This window comes from Lolium perenne, chromosome 3 (genome assembly GCF_019359855.2).
Source record: "Lolium perenne isolate Kyuss_39 chromosome 3, Kyuss_2.0, whole genome shotgun sequence".
In the NCBI taxonomy this organism is placed as follows: Eukaryota; Viridiplantae; Streptophyta; class Magnoliopsida; order Poales; family Poaceae; genus Lolium; species Lolium perenne.
Genome location: NC_067246.2, coordinates 206,659,843 through 206,679,875, shown reverse-complemented (window position 1 = coordinate 206,679,875; position 20,033 = coordinate 206,659,843).

Genomic DNA, 20,033 nt, shown 5'->3' with positions numbered 1-20,033 from the left:
TTGTAGACGACGTATGCCGGTGAACCTTGTTGTTGTGGAGCTGCAAGCGTGAATGGCAGTTGCGGTCTGGTGTGGAACGGTATTTCTCCTTGGTGAGTCCCTAAGGCAGGTCCTGACGGAGAATACTGATGCTTCATGATTTCCTGAACCACACGAAGCGCAACACGCTCGAAAGCGTTCACCAGGCTCTCGGAATGACGATGTAGAGAATGAGCCACCATATAATTGGTTTCCTGGCGCAGGGCTCTGGTGCGCTCCTCCGAAGGAAGAGACAGATCTACTCCATCGAGCACGCCTTCGGGTGTGAATCCCTTGAACTTAATGTCATGTGAACGGGTTTTTTCGAAAGAGCCGATGAGATCGGCTTCGAAGAGAGCCTTAAGCTCATCATACTTCTTCTTGTGCTCTTCAGGCAGATCTTCGTACTTGACTGGTTCGTCCGACATCTCAGCTGCAGGTGTTGACGTGGTTGCTGCAGATTGTCCCATCGGGCGTGCCAGAATGTGTTGCCTGCCAAAACCCACCGGCGAGCAGCGACGAGCAACACGAAGAGCCGGGAGGCTTCCAAGACTGCTGGTGGGCCCTGGTCCCTCGGTCGACGGCCCGCAATGCTCTGGCACACGTCCTGACGGTCGCAAGGGCGTGCCACCTGACCTATACCTGGTCAGGGAGGTGTTGGATCGCTTCGATCAGTTTCCTGCATGGTAGACACGTAAACATTAAATGAGCCTCGATCGGCTCTCAGGTTACCCTGCTCATCGGCTCAAAGAGCCGATTGACCCATGGTTCGTATAGATCTTGTGATAACATGGGTATCCTGCTTCATAAATATTAAGCTAAATCGATCTACGACAGTTTAGGGTTTTCACCGTATAACCGGAACATCCTACACGTAGTTGAGCCTAGCAGATACGAAAGATGACGGAAAACTAACCCTAAAAGAGGCCTAAAATCCAACACGGAGTCGATTCCCGAAACATCCCTTCTAGGATCGGCAAACCATACCTATCGCACTACTGGATCGTTCAACCCGTTTGCAAGGCCTAACCATACGGATATTAAACTAATCCTTGAAGAACAAGGAGCAACTATAACAGATCAAATCTACTAAATAAGGACGAAGCAAGATGCCACCCTTACACCTAAGATAGGTGTAAGGGTGACTAGATATCGAGGGGCGGCATAGCTAAGCAAGCATATCAGAAGAACAACGATGCAAGCCCCAAAACATCTACGATAAGTAGTGTTACTCGCCATCAACAAGGCTTCAGTACGAGTAACACAGGATAATGAATAAACCTATACTGCCTAGATCGCATCTAACTGCCTAGATCGCAAGATGCGATCTAGGCAGCATGATGCTTAACCGGGAGAAACCCTCGAAACAAGGGGTGGCGATGCGCCTAGATTGTGTTTGTTGTGAACGTGATTGTCCTCCTTTCTCAATAACCCTAGATACATATTTATAGTCCGTGGACTTTCTAATTCGGGAATAAACCTGACCGTGTACGGGCTAAACTCTATCTCTTGATTCTAATCTACCATAATATACAGATACACGGGCAATCTAGCCCAAACTCTCGTGCAAGGCCGCTTCAGAGACACTCCACGTGTATATCCTCCAAGCCCATCTCAATTACGGCCCATCTCCTGATTCGGCCAAAATCTGGTGATAACACATGCCCCCTGGTTTTGGTAATGATAATTTCAAAACCACTCTGTTTTTTTTTCTTCGCAGGGTCATGTCGTGGCAGAGCAGAACCGTCACAGTATCCTTTCCTCATGATGCCTTGCCTTCTCAACTTCTCTGCATGATTTGACAGTTTTGACACCATGTCCTCGGGAACCGCCGTAGCATTAAATCTCCACTATATCCCCTTTATTTAACCGCATCGAGCAGTTCGCTTCTTCATCTCCAGTAGCCATCGGAAAACCCTCCTTCGCACCATGGATTCCTCCTCCTCCTCCTCCTCTACCTCATCGGATCTTTCCTCTCTATCCTCTTCTTCTCGTGAGCCGACGCCAGAGTGGGGCTCGTTGGCGGCGCACGACATACTCGCCCCAACGACGTGGGACAAGGAGGACCACGATTCCTCCGTCTGGTCCGAGGATGACAAGTCCTTGACCAACGGAGAAGACGACCTCCAATTCCTCGTTGATGGGGAGGAGTAGGCGGAGAGCGAGGACGACCGCTTCTCCTGGGATGACTTCACCTCCTCCGACGAGGAGGAGGAAGAGGAGGATGACACCTCCTCCGACGAGCCGCCGGCGAAGCGCTTCCGCGCCGGATCGGACGACGACGACGATGATGACGACGAGGAGGAGGAAGAGACTCCTGCCGGGGGCTACGACAGTAGCGACGAGGAGCTCGCCGGTAGCAGCGCCGACGGCAGCCACGACAGCGCCGACGAGGGCAGCAACGGCCCTTAGACTAGGACTACTAGCATAGGACTAGTAGTAGTAATCGGCTCTTTTGTCCTTCCTCTCCTGAGCAATCGGCTCTTCTCTGTAAAAATCCTCTTTATTAATGAAGAAAATGTTTCTATGTCGATGTCTGTGCATCAGCTATACTTAAAAAAAATTATTTTTTATGGCCGATTGATTTAAGCATCGGCCCCCATATTTCAATGTCCAACATCCCACATATTTGGGAAGTCTTTCTTGAGATGCTGGCCATGGACAGCCACTGGGCACCTACTTCGTAGCCTCGTACCTTATCCGTTTAAGTGCCCCCCGAGCCGAATCTTTCAAGTAATTGAAGATATCGGCTCTCCAGTCATCTTACTATGGCTACGTGACATGCTCGTGGTGAGACCATTGCTTTTTATTTTTTGGGGCCGATCGCAGGGATCGGCCTTGCCACGTACGTCTACTGACTTTGATCTTGCTACTCTGTCAGGCCGGTGGATAAGACCAGCCTCACCCCGTTTTTTGAAGCTTCGATGCGCTCACAGCCGTCCAAACTGATTCCAGAGATCGGCTCTTGGTCGTCTGCATCCCAGATATACATGCCAGCTAATGAGATCTCGATCGAGTCATCTGCATGAACGACCTCCACTTCATCTCCATCCCACTGTATCAGGCATTGGTGCATCGTGGATGGAATGCAGCAGTTGGCGTGAATCCAATCCCTCCCTAGCAGGACAGCGTAGGTGCTTTTGCTGTCGACGATAAAGAACGACGTAGGGATGGTTTTCCGGCCTACGGTTAGATCCACGTTCAGAACGCCTTGCGCTTCTGATGCTTGGCCGTTGAAATCGCTTAATGTAACGTTGGTCTTGATCAGATCTTCGTTAGAGCGTCCCAAACGCCGTAGCATGGAGTACGGCATTATATTGACTGCCGCTCCCGTGTCAACCAACATCTTGTTGACAGGCTGCCCATTGATATAACCCCTTAGGTACAGGGCCTTCAAGTGCCTGTAGCTCCTTTCTCGCGGTTTTTCAAAGATAACCGGCCGTGGGCCGCAGTCGAACTATGCTACTGGCACTTCTTCAGATCCTGGAGCATAAAACTCCGACGGCAGTATGAACACCATGTTTGTGTCAGCCGATACATTTGCATCGGCTTTTGTCTGCTTGGGGCGCCATTCTTTCTTTGGCGGGCACGCCTCCGTCTCCAATGTTTGCTGAATTTTCACGGCCAGATCGGGCCGTGCTTTCCTCAATGTGTACATGTACTGCGCTTCGGCTTCCTCCAAGTTGCGTAGCCGCTGAACCCTGCGCTTCTGGGAATGACTGAGTCCATCAGGGCACCACCTTGGTCGGTGGTACTTATCTTCTTCTTCCTCTTCTGACTCCTCGAAGTCTTCATCTTGAGAGGACTCAGCTCGTTTATTCTGAGGTGGGAGAGGCCCTAGACGCTTGAACACTGAAACTTCACTTGTGCCCTTCCTCTGCTGTCTACATTCTGGGCAGTTGTCGATTGTAGGCAATCGGCTCATTCCTGAGTCCCAGCAGTGCTTAAAGAAAGGACAATCCCAGTGCCTGTCCATGTCTTCCTGCTCTCTTGACCTCCCTTTAGCGCGGCGTTCATATCCTTCGTCGTCTCTATCATATCGACGATGTTTTCTGTTGTCTGCACCAGACCGACGATATCCTTCATCATCCACGTCATACCGCCGACGTCGGTCATACTGATATTCATATTTGTTAAGGAGATGCGCGGAGAGTGGTCGCTGATACCGCACGCTTCTCACTTCTCCCTCGGTGAGGTACCGTCTGTTATCATATTGGGCTGGTCGCGTGGATCGGCCTCCTTCTTATCCTTGCCACGGGAGTGACTGCTCTCCTCTTTATCTTTACCATGGCGGTCTACAGGCCCTGCCATGTTGATATCGAAAGAGAAACCCGGCTGACGCTTCGTGGCATGGTTGAACTCCACCATGTTGACGCCAGGAAACGGTTGCATGTCCACTTTCATGGCAAACTGACCGAAGATTAATCGGCCTTGTTCTATCGCCATTTGAATCTGTCCGCGCAACACTTTGCAGTCGTTGGTGGCGTGGGTGAACGTGTGATGCCATTTGCAGTATGGTCTCCCGTTCAACTCTTGCACCGTAGGGATTTTATGGCCTTCAGATAACTTCAGCTGTTTTTCCTTCAGCAGCAAATCGAAGATCTGCTCAGTTTTGCTTATATCGAAGTCAAACCCTTTTGCAGGCCCTGGTTGTTTCACCCATTTGCAGGACACGGGTACTGCCCCCCGAGCCCATTCAGCCACGGCGACTTCCTGATCCTCTGCAGAGTCTTCAACTTCTTCTGCCTCGACCAGGCCTATCGGGCGCTTGAACTTGTCTTGGTACAATTCTGGGTGGCGCTGCTCATACAATGTCAGTTTCTGGACCATATGCGCCAGTGAATTGTAGTCCACTTGGAAAGTCAGATCCTTGAGCGGCGCTGCGAGGCCTGCCACTGCCAGCTCGACTGCTTCTTTCTCAGTTAAACGAACCGAATAACATCGGTTCTTGACAGTCCTGAAACGCTGAATGTAATCAGACACCGTCTCTCCCCGCCTTTGCCGTACTGCGTCGGATCGGCAATGCCAGCTTCGGTAGCTTCTGAGTGATATTGTACATGAAACTGCTCTTCCAGTTGCTTCCATGTCCGAACTGAATCTGGCGGCAACGAGGTGTACCACCCAAAAGCTGGACCCGTGAGCGATTGCGCAAAGAACCTTACACGTAGCGGGTCTGATGCTGAAACCATGCCCAACTGTGCCAAATATCGGCTCACATGCTCAATTGAGCTAGACCCTTCTGATCCACTGAACTTTGTGAAGTCAGGGAGCCGATACTTGGGTGGCAGCGGGATCAGATCATATTCGTTGGGATACGGCTTGGAATAGCCGATTGGTCTCCTCTTTGGCAGGATACCGAACTGGTCTCTCAAGATTGCACTGATTTGATCCACGGTATGAGCTGCAGGGGTTGAGCTCTCATGACTCGTTCCGGTGGCATATTTAGCTAGCACGCCTGTTTCTCAACGTCTGCTCCGGAACTCCCTCCTGCTCCAGCAATCCCTCCTGCTGTAATCTGGTTCGTGTGCGCCCAGTTGTTGCAGTCCGGCACGTATGTGCACACGTATCCATGTGGGATCTCTTTGGGCGGCTCGTACAGGAATTGGTAATCGCCAGGATCACCTCCAACCTTGTAGACGACGTATGCCGGTGAACCTTGTTGTTGTGGAGCTGCAAGCGTGAATGGCAGTTGCGGTCTGGTGTGGAACGGTATTTCTCCTTGGTGAGTCCCTAAGGCAGGTCCTGACGGAGAATACTGATGCTTCATGATTTCCTGAACCACACGAAGCGCAACACGCTCGAAAGCGTTCACCAGGCTCTCGGAATGACGATGTAGAGAATGAGCCACCATATAATTGGTTTCCTGGCGCAGGGCTCTGGTGCGCTCCTCCGAAGGAAGATACAGATCTACTCCATCGAGCACGCCTTCGGGTGTGAATCCCTTGAACTTAATGCCATGTGAACGGGTTTTTTCGAAAGAGCCGATGAGATCGGCTTCGAAGAGAGCCTTAAGCTCATCATACTTCTTCTTGTGCTCTTCAGGCAGATCTTCGTACTTGACTGGTTCGTCCGACATCTCAGCTGCAGGTGTTGACGTGGTTGCTGCAGATTGTCCCACCGGGCGTGCCAGAATGTGTTGCCTGCCAAAACCCACCGGCGAGCAGCGACGAGCAACACGAAGAGCCGGGAGGCTTCCAAGACTGCTGGTGGGCCCTGGTCCCTCGGTCGACGGCCCGCAATGCTCTGGCACACGTCCTGACGGTCGCAAGGGCGTGCCACCTGATCTATACCTGGTCAGGGAGGTGTTGGATCGCTTCGATCAGTTTCCTGCATGGTAGACACGTAAACATTAAATGAGCCTCGATCGGCTCTCAGGTTACCCTGCTCATCGGCTCAAAGAGCCGATTGACCCATGGTTCGTATAGATCTTGCAATAACATGGGTATCCTGCTTCATAAATATTAAGCTAAATCGATCTACGACAGTTTAGGGTTTTCACTGTATAACCGGAACATCCTACACGTAGTTGAGCCTAGCAGATACGAAAGATGACGGAAAACTAACCCTAAAAGAGGCCTAAAAACCAACACGGAGTCGATTCCCGGAACATCCCTTCTAGGATCGGCAAACCATACCTATCGCACTACCGGATCGTTCAACCCGTTTGCAAGGCCTAACCATATGGATATTAAACTAATCCTTGAAGAACAAGGAGCAACTATAACAGATCAAATCTACTAAATAAGGACGAAGCAAGATGCCACCCTTACACCTAAGATAGGTGTAAGGGTGACTAGATATCGAGGGGCGGCATAGCTAATCAAGCATATCAGAAGAACAACGATGCAAGCCCCAAAACATCTACGATAAGTAGTGTTACTCGCCATCAACAAGGCTTCAGTACGAGAAACACGGGATAATGAATAAACCTATACTGCCTAGATCGCAAGATGCGATCTAGGCAGCATGATGCTTACCCGGGAGAAACCCTCGAAACAAGGGGTGGCGATGCGCCTAGATTGTGTTTGTTGTGAACGTGATTGTCCTCCTTTCTCAATAACCCTAGATACATATTTATAGTCCGTGGACTTTCTAATTCGGGAATAAACCTGACCGTGTACGGGCTAAACTCTATCTCTTGATTCTAATCTACCATAATATACAGATACACGAGCAATCTAGCCCAAACTCTCGTGCAAGGCCGCTTCAGAGACACTCCACGTGTATATCCTCCAAGCCCATCTCAATTACGGCCCATCTCCTGATTCGGCCAAAATCTGGTGATTACACAATCTCACCGGCTTGCTGTAAACAAAGGATTAAACGTATGGCGTGAAAAATGATGTTTGTTTGCGAAGAACAGTAAAGAACAGAGTTTGCAGTAGATTGTATTTTAGATGTAAAAGAATGGACCGGGGTCCACAGTTCACTAGTGGTGTCTCTCCCATAAGATAAATAGCATGTTGGGTGAACAAATTACAGTTAGGCAATTGACAAATAGAGAGGACATAACAATGCACATACATATCACGATGACTACTATGAGATTTAATCAGGGCATTACGACAAAGTACATAGACCGCTATCCAGCATGCATCTATGCCTAAAAAGTCCACCTTCAGGTTAGCATCCGCACCCCTTCCAGTATTAAGTTGAAAACAACAGACAATTGCATTAAGTATGGTGCGTAATGTAATCAACACAAATATCCTTAGACAAAGCATTGATGTTTTATCCCTAGTGGCAACAACACATCCACAACCTTAGAACTTTCTGTCACTGTCCCAGATTCAATGGAGGCATGAACCCACTATCGAGCATAAATACTCCCTCTTGGAGTTACAAGTATCAACTTGGCCAGAGCCTCTACTAGCAACGGAGAGCATGCAAGAACATAAACAACATATATATGATAGATTGATAATTAAGTTGACATAGTATTCCATATTCATCGGATCCCAACAAATACAACATGTAGCATTACAAATAGATGATCTTGATCATGATAGGCAGCTCACAAGATCTAACATGATAGCACAATGAGGAGAAGACAACCATCTAGCTACTGCTATGAACCCATAGTCCAGGGATGAACTACTCACACATCAATCCGGAGGCGATCATGGTGATGAAGAGTCCTCCGGAAGATGATTCCCCTCTCCGGCAGGGTGCCGGAGGCGATCTCCTGAATCCCCCGAGATGGGATTGGCGGCGGCGGCGTCTCTGGAAGGTTTTCGGTATCGTGGCTCTCGGTACAGGGGTTTTCGCGACGAATGCTATAAGTAGGCGGAAGGGTAGGGTTGGAGGCGGCGCGGGGGCCCCACACCATAGGCCGGCGCGGGCCCCATGCTGGCCGCGCCGCCCTATGGGTACGGGCTCTCGTGGCCCCACTTCGTATCCCCTTCGGTCTTCTGGAAGCTTCGTGGAAAAATAAGACCCTGGGCGTTGATTTCGTCCAATTCCGAGAATATTTCCTTTGTAGGATTTCTGAAACCAAAAACAGCAGAAAACAACAACTGGCTCTTCGGCATCTCGTCAATAGGTTAGTGCCGGAAAATGCATAATAATGACATAAAGTGTGTATAAAACATGTGAGTATCATCATAAAAGTAGCATGGAACATAAGAAATTATAGATACGTTTGAGACGTATCAAGCATCCCCAAGCTTAGTTCCTACTCACCCTCGAGTAGGTAAACGATAACAATGATAATTTCTGAAGTGACATGCTATCATAATCTTGATCAATACTACTGTAAAGCATATGAGATGAATGCAGCGATTCGAAGCAATGGTAAAGACAATGAATAAACAACTGAATCATATAGCAAATACTTTTTCATGAATAGTACTTTCAAGACAAGCATCAATAAGACTTGCATAAGAGTTAACTCATAAAGCAATAAATTCTTAGTAGAAAGCTTTGAAGCAACACAAAGGAGGATATAAGTTTCAGCGGTTGCTTTCAACTTCAACATGTATATCTCATGGATAATTGTCAACATAAAGCAATACAACAAGTGCAATAGGTAAACATGTAAGAATCAATGCACACAGTTGACACAAGTGTTTGCTTCTAAGATAGAAAGAAGTAGGTAAACTGACTCAACATAAAGTAAAAGAATGGCCCTTCGCAGAGGGAAGCATGGATTACTATTTTTGTGCTAGAGCTTTTCATTTTGAAAACATAGAAACAATTTTGTCAACGGTAGTAATAAATCATATGTGTTATGTATAAGACATCCTATAAGTTGCAAGCCTCATGCATAGAATACCAATAGTGCTCGGACCTTGTCCTAATTAGCTTGGATTAACACGGATTATCATTGCATAACATATGTTTCAACCAAGTGTCACAAAGGGGTACCTCTATGCCGCCTGTACAAAGGTCCAAGGAGATAGATCGCATTTGATTTATCGTTTTTGATAGATCTCAACAAGGACATCCATACCGGGACAACATAGACAACAGATAATGGACTCCTCTTTAATGCATAAGCATTCAACAACAGATAATATTCTCATAAGAGATTGAGGATTAGTGTCCAAACTGAAACTTCCACCATGATTCATGGCTTTAGTTAGCGGCCCAATGTTCTTCTCTAACAATATGCATACTCAAACCATTTGATCATGAAAATCGCCCTTACTTCAGACAAGACGAACATGCATAGCAACTCACATGATATTCAACAAAGGTGTAAAAGTTGATGGCGTCCCCAGAAACATGGTTACCGCTCAACAAGCAACTTATAAGAAATAAGATACATAAGCTACATATTCTTTACCACAATAGTTTTTAAGGCTATTTTCCCATGAGCTATATATTGCAAAGACAAGGAATGAAATTTTAAAGGTAGCACTCAAGTAATGTACTTTGGAATGGCAGAGAAATACCATGTAGTAGGTAGGTATGGTGGACACAAATGGCATAGTTTTTGGCTCAAGGATTTGGATGCACGACAAGTAATCCCTCTCAATACAAGGCTTAGGCTAGCAAGGTTGTTTGAAGCAAACTCAAGTATAAACCGGTACAGCAAAACTTACATAAGAACATATTGCAAGCATTATAAGACTCTACACTGTCTTCCTTGTTGTTCAAACACCTTAACCAGAAAATATCTAGACTCAGAGAGACCAATCATGCAAACCAAATTTTAACAAGCTCTATGTAGTTCTTCATTAATAGGTGCAAAGTACATGATGCAAGAGCTTAAACATGATCTATTGAGCAAAACAATTGCCAAGTATCGAATTATTCAAGACATTATACCAATTACCACATGAAGCATTTTCTGTTTCCAACCATATAACAATGAACGAAACAGTTTTAACCTTCGCCATGAACATTAAAATTAGAACTAAGAACACATGTGTTCATATGCAACAGCGGAGCGTGTATCTCTCCCATACAAAGAATGCTAGGATCCGATTTTATTCAAACAAAAACAAAAATAAAAGCAAACAGACGCTCCAAGTAAACCACATAAGATGTGACTGAATAAAAATATAGTTTCACTAGAGGTGACCTGATAAGTTGTCGATGAAGAAGGGGATGCCTTGGGCATCCCCAAGCTTAGATGCTTGAGTCTTCTTGAAATATGCAGGGATGAACCCACGGGGCATCCCCAAGCTTAGACTTTTCACTCTTCTTGATCATATTGTATCATCCTCCTCTCTTGACCCTTGAAAACTTCCTCCAGACCAAACTCGAAACAAACTCATTAGAGGGTTAGTGCATAATTGAAAATTCATATATTCAGAGGTGTAATAATCATTCTTAACACTTCTGGACATTGCACAAAGCTACTGAAAGTTAATGGAACAAAGAAATCCATCAAACATAGCAAAACAGGCAATGCGAAATAAAATGCAGAATCTGTCAAAACAGAATAGTCCGTAAAGACGAATTTTTCTGGGGCACTTAACTTGCTCAGATGAAAAAGCTAAAATTGAATGAAAGTTGCGTACATATCTGAGGATCACGCACGTAAATTGGAAGAATTTTCTGAGTTACCTACAGACGGGGCTGCTAAATTTCGTGACAGCAAGAAATCTGTTTCTGCGCAGTAATCCAAATCTAGTATCAACATTACTATCAAAGACTTTACTTGGCACAACAATGCAATAAAATAAAGATAAGGAGAGGTTGCTACAGTAGTAACAACTTCCAAGACTCAAATATAAAATAAAAGTGTTGTAGTAAAATAATGGGTTGTCTCCCATAAGCGCTTTTCTTTAACGCCTTTCAGCTAGGCGCAGAAAGTGTGAATCAAGTAACATCAAGAGATGAAGCATTAGCATTCTTACCAGGGGCCTTGCGCCTACTTTTCTTACTCTTATTCTTACTCTTTGGTTTAGGGAATATATGACTGCATCCGGGCGTAGAGGTGAAATTTAGAGTGCCTTTCCCCACATCTATGATTGCTCCCACGAGTTTCAGCAGGGACCTTCCAAGTGTGATTTGTCCTGTCCCTACACATTCAACAACGAGATAATCAGTGGATACCGTTCTTCAAAGAAAGGTTGTGAACACCCCTTCAGCTATACCCATAGGAATTATAACAGAGTTATCAGTAAGAGTTATTCCTTCTCCTCCTTCAGTAAGTTCCCAAAGTGTCAAAGATTCATAAATTCTTTTAGGCATAAGGCAAAACTCAGACATAATATCACAACGGGCATGAAAAGTTTCACCACAAATAGCAACTTTAGTAGTAGGCACCCACATTGAAGGTTCAAAACTTACTGGAACATAATCATAATATTCGCGAATCTGGTTGTACCCTTCCTTTAAACAAGATATATTTGTCTCGAGGGTGTTTAATCTATTATGAATGCTAGCAAGAGATGAATCAAAATTATTAGCGGAGCTAGATGATGTAACCACTTTTCTTATGGCATTAAAAGCTTGATCCCCATCACAGTGAAGGAAATCTCCTCCTAATACAGCATCTAAGGCATATCTATAACGAAGAATAAGCCCAAAATAAAAGTTACTAAGAAGCAAACTTAGAGTCATTTTAGGTTCAGTTTTACTATAAGAATCAAAAATTCTAGACCAAGCTTCTTTAAAACTCTCTTCACCACCTTGTTTAAAAGTAAAGATCGATTCCTCAGGTGATAGAATAACAACTACAGGACTAGTCATGATAAAGTAAATGCAAGTACCTAACTTTTTTGTGTTTTTAATATAGAGAACAAACAAAGCAGTAAATAAAATAAAACTAGTAACTAATATTTTTGTATTTTTGAAATAGAGAACAAACAAAGCAGTAAATAAAATAAAGTAAAGCAAGACAAAAACAAAGTAAAGAGATTGGATGTGGGAGACTCCCCTTGCAGCGTGTCTTGATCTCCCCGGCAACGGCGCTAGAAAAAATCCTTGCTGTTGGCGTGGTAGTTAACACACGTCCGTTGGGAACCCCAAGAGGAAGGTGTGATGCGTACATCAGCGAGTTTTCCCTCAGTATGAAACCAAGGTTATCGAACCAGTAGGAGTCAAGGAACACGTGAAGGTTGTTGGTGACGGAGTGTAGTGCGGTGCAACACCAGGGATTTCGGCGCCAACGTGGAATCCTGCACAACACAATCAAAGTACTTTGCCCCAACGTAACAGTGAGGTTGTCAATCTCACCGGCTTGCTGTAAACAAAGGATTAAACGTATGGTGTGGAAAATGATGTTTGTTTGCGAAGAACAGTAAAGAACAGAGTTTGCAGTAGATTGTATTTCAGATGTAAAAGAATGGACCGGGGTCCACAGTTCACTAGTGGTGTCTCTCCCATAAGATAAATAGCATGTTGGGTGAACAAATTACAGTTGGGCAATTGACAAATAGAGAGGGCATAACAATGCACATACATATCACGATGACTACTATGAGATTTAATCAGGGCATTACGACAAAGTACATAGACCGCTATCCAGCATGCATCTATGCCTAAAAAGTTCACCTTCAGGTTAGCATCCGCACCCCTTCCAGTATTAAGTTGCAAACAACAGACAATTGCATTAAGTATGGTGCGTAATGTAATCAACACAAATATCCTTAGACAAAGCATTGATGTTTTATCCCTAGTGGCAACAGCACATCCACAACCTTAGAACTTCTGTCCTTTGTCCCCGCATTCAATGGAGGCATAAACCCACTATCGAGCATAAATACTCCCTCTTGGAGTTACAAGTATCAACTTGGCCAGAGCCTCTACTAGCAACGGAGAGCATGCAAGAACATAAACAACATATATATGATAGATTGATAACCAACTTGACATAGTATTCCATATTCATCGGATCCCAACAAACACAACATGTAGCATTACAAATAGATGATCTTGATCATGATAGGCAGCTCACAAGATCTAACATGATAGCACAATGAGGAGAAGACAACCATCTAGCTACTGCTATCGACCCATAGTCCAGGGATGAACTACTCACACATCAATCCGGAGGCGATCATGGTGATGAAGAGTCCTCCGGGAGATGATTCCCCTCTCCGGTAGGGTTCCAGAGGCGATCTCCTGAATCCCCCGAGATGGGATTGGCGGCGGCGGCGTCTCTGGAAGGTTTTCCGTATCGTGGCTCTCGGTACAGGGGTTTTTGCGACGAAGGCTATAAGTAGGCGGAAGGGTAGGGTTGGAGGCGGCGCGGGGGCCCCACACCATAGGCCGGCGCGGGCCCCATGCTGGCCACGCCGCCCTATGGGTACGGGCCCTCGTGGCCCCACTTCGTACCCCCTTCGGTCTTCTGGAAGCTTCGTGGAAAAATAAGACCCTGGGCGTTGATTTCGTCCAATTCTGAGAATATTTCCTTTGTAGGATTTCTGAAACCAAAAATAGCAGAAAACAGCAACTGGCTCTTCAGCATCTCGTCAATAGGTTAGTGCCGGAAAATGCATAATAATGACATAAAGTGTGTATAAAACATGTGAGTATCATCATAAAAGTAGCATGGAACATAATAAATTATAGATACGTTTGAGACGTATCATAGCATATGTTGGATCCCGACAAATTTGTTTTGGATAAAGACCCGCTCCGTTTTAGTTACGTAGAACGCTCAATTATTCGCTCTTATTGTTCTGCGAGTGTTCTAATTTTCTAGTACTACGTTTAGTTCTTGTTCTTTCACTTGAATTTTTTTCAAAGCTCATTAGTATTCTTTATTTGTGTATGATTAGCTCTCTGGCCCAGAATGTATTTCATCTCTGAGATCTATTTCAAATAAGTTGATTGGTGTTGGATACGAGTAAAATATTTCATGACTATATATAGTGATGTAAAAGGAAGCTTGTCTAGACTGTGGCATAGACTTTGGCATGTCATGTTGGATGTTATTCTTGTCATATGCTTAGTATTTATTGTTGTAGCATGACTTGTCTCAAATAGTTGAGAGTACATAATGTGTCATTGAAAGAATCATGTGTTATTTTCATCATAAAAGCATAATATTATGGTATTCTCCTCTGGTGCTTTATTGGGTTGACTTGACACATGCTTATACCATGTTATGACTATAACCAGTTAACTAAAACCTCTATGATCATTTAGTTTTTGACTTATAATATCACTTTATGCTTTGATTGATAATGTTTTATCGCTATGCATGATTATGATCATTATTGCTCTTTTAGTTGGTCGCTCCCAGTCTTTTGCTAGCCTCCACTTGTACTGAGTATGAACTTTACTCGTGCATCCAACCACCAATAAACCAAAGATTACCAATTGTGTTCACCATATCTACCTAGTAGCATTATTGCTATTCTAAGTATATTCATCATGTTTTTATTTATCTTCCAAATTAAATTTTGGCATGAGAAAATTAGTTAGTAAAGCTCTCACGAACTTGATGGCACATTTACTTTCTTGCACTTAATAAACTTGATCATTGTGACTATCTTATGAAGTTTATATGTTTGCAAATTGCAATTTGGGAGTTAGCACAACCATGCTTTCATGGGGAACGCTTTCAACATTGCACAATTTCATATTTAGTTGATGTCATGTTCTTTTGTTTTGGCATGGGATTGCTCCTACAAGAGTACTTCCATATCATCGAGCAAGAGGTACCCCGTTGGCGGTTCTCGATGATACATGTATATTTACAATGACAAGAACATATTTGGGACCTAAGTTGAGTAGCATGAGGTTTAGGTACTCGTATTCAAGGGGCATGAAATTTTCAACTTGTGATTTGTCAAGCATATAGCTCATATTTGCCTCACATTAACTTTAACCATTCAAGATGCTTATGATAGGGGCAATGAGAGCTCAAAGCTAATGAGTGTACCATACTTTTTGGAAGGTTTATAAAACTTGTTAATCTTGCTTACTCTGCAAAGAGTCTCTCTTTTACTATTATGTTGAGTCTTCATCTTCTTCTTTATGCACCAATTAAGAGAGCATAGTTGTCATTCTTAGTTCAATGTGCATAGTCCCAAAATTATTATTGATTGATTCATGATTATGACTATTGCTTGTTCTTAAATTACTTGTATCTAGTCACCCTTTGAACTTTGAAGGTGTCCTAGCATTTATGTTTTGGTACTTCATAAAGGACATGTTGAGTACCACTTTGTTATGTTTTCTCTATGCTCATAAGCAAACAGTTGCTTTCAATGCACTATTATTCATGATCCTTTGTTTGAGTTACTCTTCATGTTATAACATAGTTGCTAAGTTCTATTGAATCATATCTATCATGCCTATGTTTAGAGTACTTAGATCCCAGCTCACAATGCTTTATAATGCTTGATCAAGATTGAGTTGGCTGCATGTCACCTCAAAAATTATTTTGTTATCACTTACCCTACTTGAGGACGAGCAGGAGTTAAGCTTGGGGATGCTTGATACGTCGCAAACATATTTATTATTTTTGATGCTCCATGCTTGTTTTACACCAATTCATATATGTTTTGCTCATACTTCATTGCACTTTTATACATTTTCCGACACTAACCTATTAACAAGATGCCACAGTGCTAGTTCCCTGTTTTCTGTTGTTTTGTATTTCAGAAAAGTTATACAGAAAATATTCTCGGAATTGGACGAAACAAAAGCTGAAGTAAATATTTTCCGTAACAAAGACAGAGTCCAGAGGGGAGTCAAAGGGGGGCAGCGGGGTGGCCACACCAGCCCTAGGCGCGTCCTAGCCCTGGCCCGTGCCTAGGGGTGGTGCGGGCCACCCTGGCCTCCACTGACATCGCCCCTTCGCCTATTTATTCACGATCTCGGGATAGCCCTAAATACCCGAGCCTCCATCCATGAAAAGTTCCATCGCGGCCGCCATTACAGAACCCATCTCGGGAGGGTTCTGAAGCTCTTCCCGCCACCCTGCCGGAGGGGGAGATCAAGGTCGGAGGCATCTACATCACCATGCCTTCCTCCGAAGTGATGCGTGAGTAGTTCATCCCTGGACTATGGGTCCATAGCAGCAGCTAGATCGTTGTCTTCTCCAATTTGTGCCTCATGTTTAGATCTTGTGAGCTGCCCTACATGATCACGATCATCTTTATGTAATGCTACATGCTGTGTTTGCTGGGATCCGATGAATATTGTGTACTATGTTGAGATCGATTATATATTCTTGTCATATGTGATTTGTGATCTTGCATGCTCTCCATTGCTAGTAGATACTCTGGCCAAGTACATGCTTGTGACTCCAAGATGGGGTATGTATGCTCGATAGTAGGTTCATGCCTCTAGTTTTTTTTTGGAAGAGTGACAATAACTTATAAGATTGTAGATATGTTGTTGCTACTAGGGAGAAAACAACAATGTTTTATACAAGGGTAATTCTATTGTTTACTTTACACACATTGCTTAATGCGATAATCTGTTGCTTGCAACTTAATACTGGAAGTGGTTCGGACGATAACCGGAAGATGGATTATTAGTCATAGACGCAGTTGGATTACGGTCTATGTATTGTGTTGTAATTCCCAAACAAATCTCATAGTAATCATCTTGTCATGTATGGTCGGTATTCTGTCAATTGCCTAGCTGTAATTTTGTTCACCCAGTATGTTATTTATATTTATGGAGAGACACCTCTAGTGAAATGTGGACCCCGGTCCTTTCTTTTACACTGATAAATTCAACCACTGCAATCTTGTTCTGTTTACTTTCTACAAATCCTGTTCTCTTTAATTACTGCAAACATCTCTTTCCACTCGATACGTCTAATCCTTTGTGTTCAACAAACCGGTGAGATTGACAACCTCACTGTAAGTTGGGGCAAAGTATTTTGGTTGTGTTGTGTGCAGGTTCCACGTTGTTGCCGACACCGGTAGTGCGCCCTGCCAATAGTCAGCCAACAACACCTTTAGAAGTCACGTCTTTCTCCTGCTGGTCGATTAAACTTTGGTTTCTTACTGAGGGAAAACTTGCCACTGTGCTCATCACACCTTCCTCTTGGGGTTTTCTAACCGCTTCCATTAAGCACACGTCATCACCACCCTCCGGCCCAACATCTTTACTCCATCCATGGCACCGCCGGGAAGAGATCTCCGCCTCCACCCCGACCATGGGCGTCGCCTTGGACGCTGCACGGTGATGACCCAACTAGACCCGCCCTAGCGGCCATGGCGAGGATCCCCGACGACCTCCACCCCCAACCACCTTCGGCGGCTGGTTCCGTCGCCACCGCGGCGAGGGCCGCCGGCAGTGGTGAGAGGAGGGCGCGGCGGGGGGGCTTGGTGGTGGTGCGGTGAGATCGGCCCCGGAGTCACCCTAGGGAGCGACCTGCGGGGGTACCCGTTCCTTTTCTGTTCCCGAGCTCGCCAGATATGAGGTCCCAAAAAAGGGAGAATTTCACTTCCCGGCCTCTGCACCAACTAGGGATGCACACAACCATAGACATGCGTACTAAATTTTTTAATCTTGATGAAAGACTAAAGTATAGTCCTCAAGATAAATTGCATGAGTACCAGGTCTAGCCTGGGCCTCAAGTATAAATAGGAACCTAAATTCGCGTCCGCGAGGATTTGAACTCATGTGTTAGGTTTGTACATCCACTCCCCCAACCAGTTGAGCTAGGCTCACTTCCTTTTAAAATGGGGAGAATTTCACTTCCCGGCCTCTGCACCAACTAGGGGATGCACACAACCATATTCACGAGTACTAAGATTTTTAATCTTGATGAAATATTAAAGCATAGTCTTCAAGATAAATTGCATGAGTACCAGGTCTAGCCTGGGCCTCAAGTATAAATAGGAACATAAATTCACATTCGTGAGGATTTGAACTCAGGTGTTGGGTTTGTACATCCAGTCCCCCAACCAGTTGAGCTAGGGTCACTTCCTTTAAAAATAGGGAGATTTTCACTTCCCAGCCTCTACACCAACTAGGAATGCACACAACCATATGCATGAGTACTAAGATTTTTAATTGATTAAAGCATAGTTCTTAAGATAAATTGCACGAGTACCAGGTCTAGCATGGGTCTCAAGTATATATAGGAACCTAAATTTGCGTCTGTGGGGATTTGAACTCAGGTGCTGGGTTTGTACATCCACTCCCCCAACCAGTTAAGCAAGGCTCACTTCCAAGCCACTTTTCTAGATAATAGGCTTTGGTCCGAAATTAGATTAATAATGCTTTTAGCGGCCATATTTTATAAGCATGGAGGATGCTGGCAGAACCAGCTTATATTGAAAGCACACCCAAGGCGCTGGGAAGAATTGTAGATGAAGATACAAAAAACGATACATGCATTCAAAAAGAAAGAAACGGAAAGGCAGCCTATAAACATCAAATCTTCATCCACCAAGGCACTCGTCAATAAAGGAGGAAGTGAATGTCAGGACAACCAGACATAGGTCTTCGTCTCCTTCAAAAGGGGGACTCATCGTCCTGCTACTATTCGTCCATTGCCGAAGAGAGACCACTGCCTCCTCTCCTTGACTCCAAGGGCACCACACCATCGGACGAAAAATATCTCACTCAGAGCACCAAATGGCAACAAGAATCCAGAGCACTACGGGAGAAGAGGCTCCAAGCCCAACCACAACCGTCAGCAACACCACATCGATAACTAGCTAATGCGAACCAAGGATCCTAGGACGCCTCCTCCAGGAAGGGAATGGAGCCTAAGCATAGCTACCGCCCGGTCCATCAACTAGACCAAGATTTTCACCTAGAGCCAAGGTAGAAGGGGATAAACCTACGACGCCGCCTCCAGAATGACGATCAAGAGCGCCGCCCCCGGCACCGACAACCGACAACGTCATGCAAGGTTTTCACCCGATAAACTGGCCACCTACCACAACCGCTACGATTAGCCAACCCACCACATGGGCGAGGTCAAAAGGGTTTAGAGCAAACGCCATCTATGTCTAGACCAAAGAAACCACACAAGCGACCTCCAGGCCACAGTTGTCTTAGGCCACGATCGTCTTCCATACAGACACCCTCGTCGTCCTCACGACCAAGGGAATGGAACAACACCTGCACAACACCACCCGCAGCATGGGCATCGGCCACCGTGCCCCACATCTAGAGCGGAGCACCAGGAACCAACCTAACTCACCCCAGAGAAGACAAGACACAAGCGCTCAACAGGTCACCCTACTGCCACACCAACGCACATCCAACCACAAAGAACCCAAACCAGTGGCGACAACCAGTCAAGGAAGAAGATGACACATATGAGATCTGCATGGACCAAAAGTGGATCCACGCACCGGATCCGGATCGAAGGACGTCGGTCATGGCCACGACCCGACCACATTGGTGAGATCCGGTGGAGCACGACATGCAAAGAGCCATTAAATTTTCTTTTCAAATTAAAGAACTTTTTTGGATCACGAGGGTCCGTCAAACATTACACCTCGTCCTTGCTCTTTACCGGTGCCTCATGCTTATTTGAATAAGCTTCCTTATGACGATATCAAAATATAGAGGGCTCAAACAACAAGATGAGATACAACATAATTTTTTCATGACTTTCGTGTTGACCGGCCAACTTTTTTCTTGCCTCCGCCCATGAGAGGTTCGGTTTAATGTTTAGAGCAAAA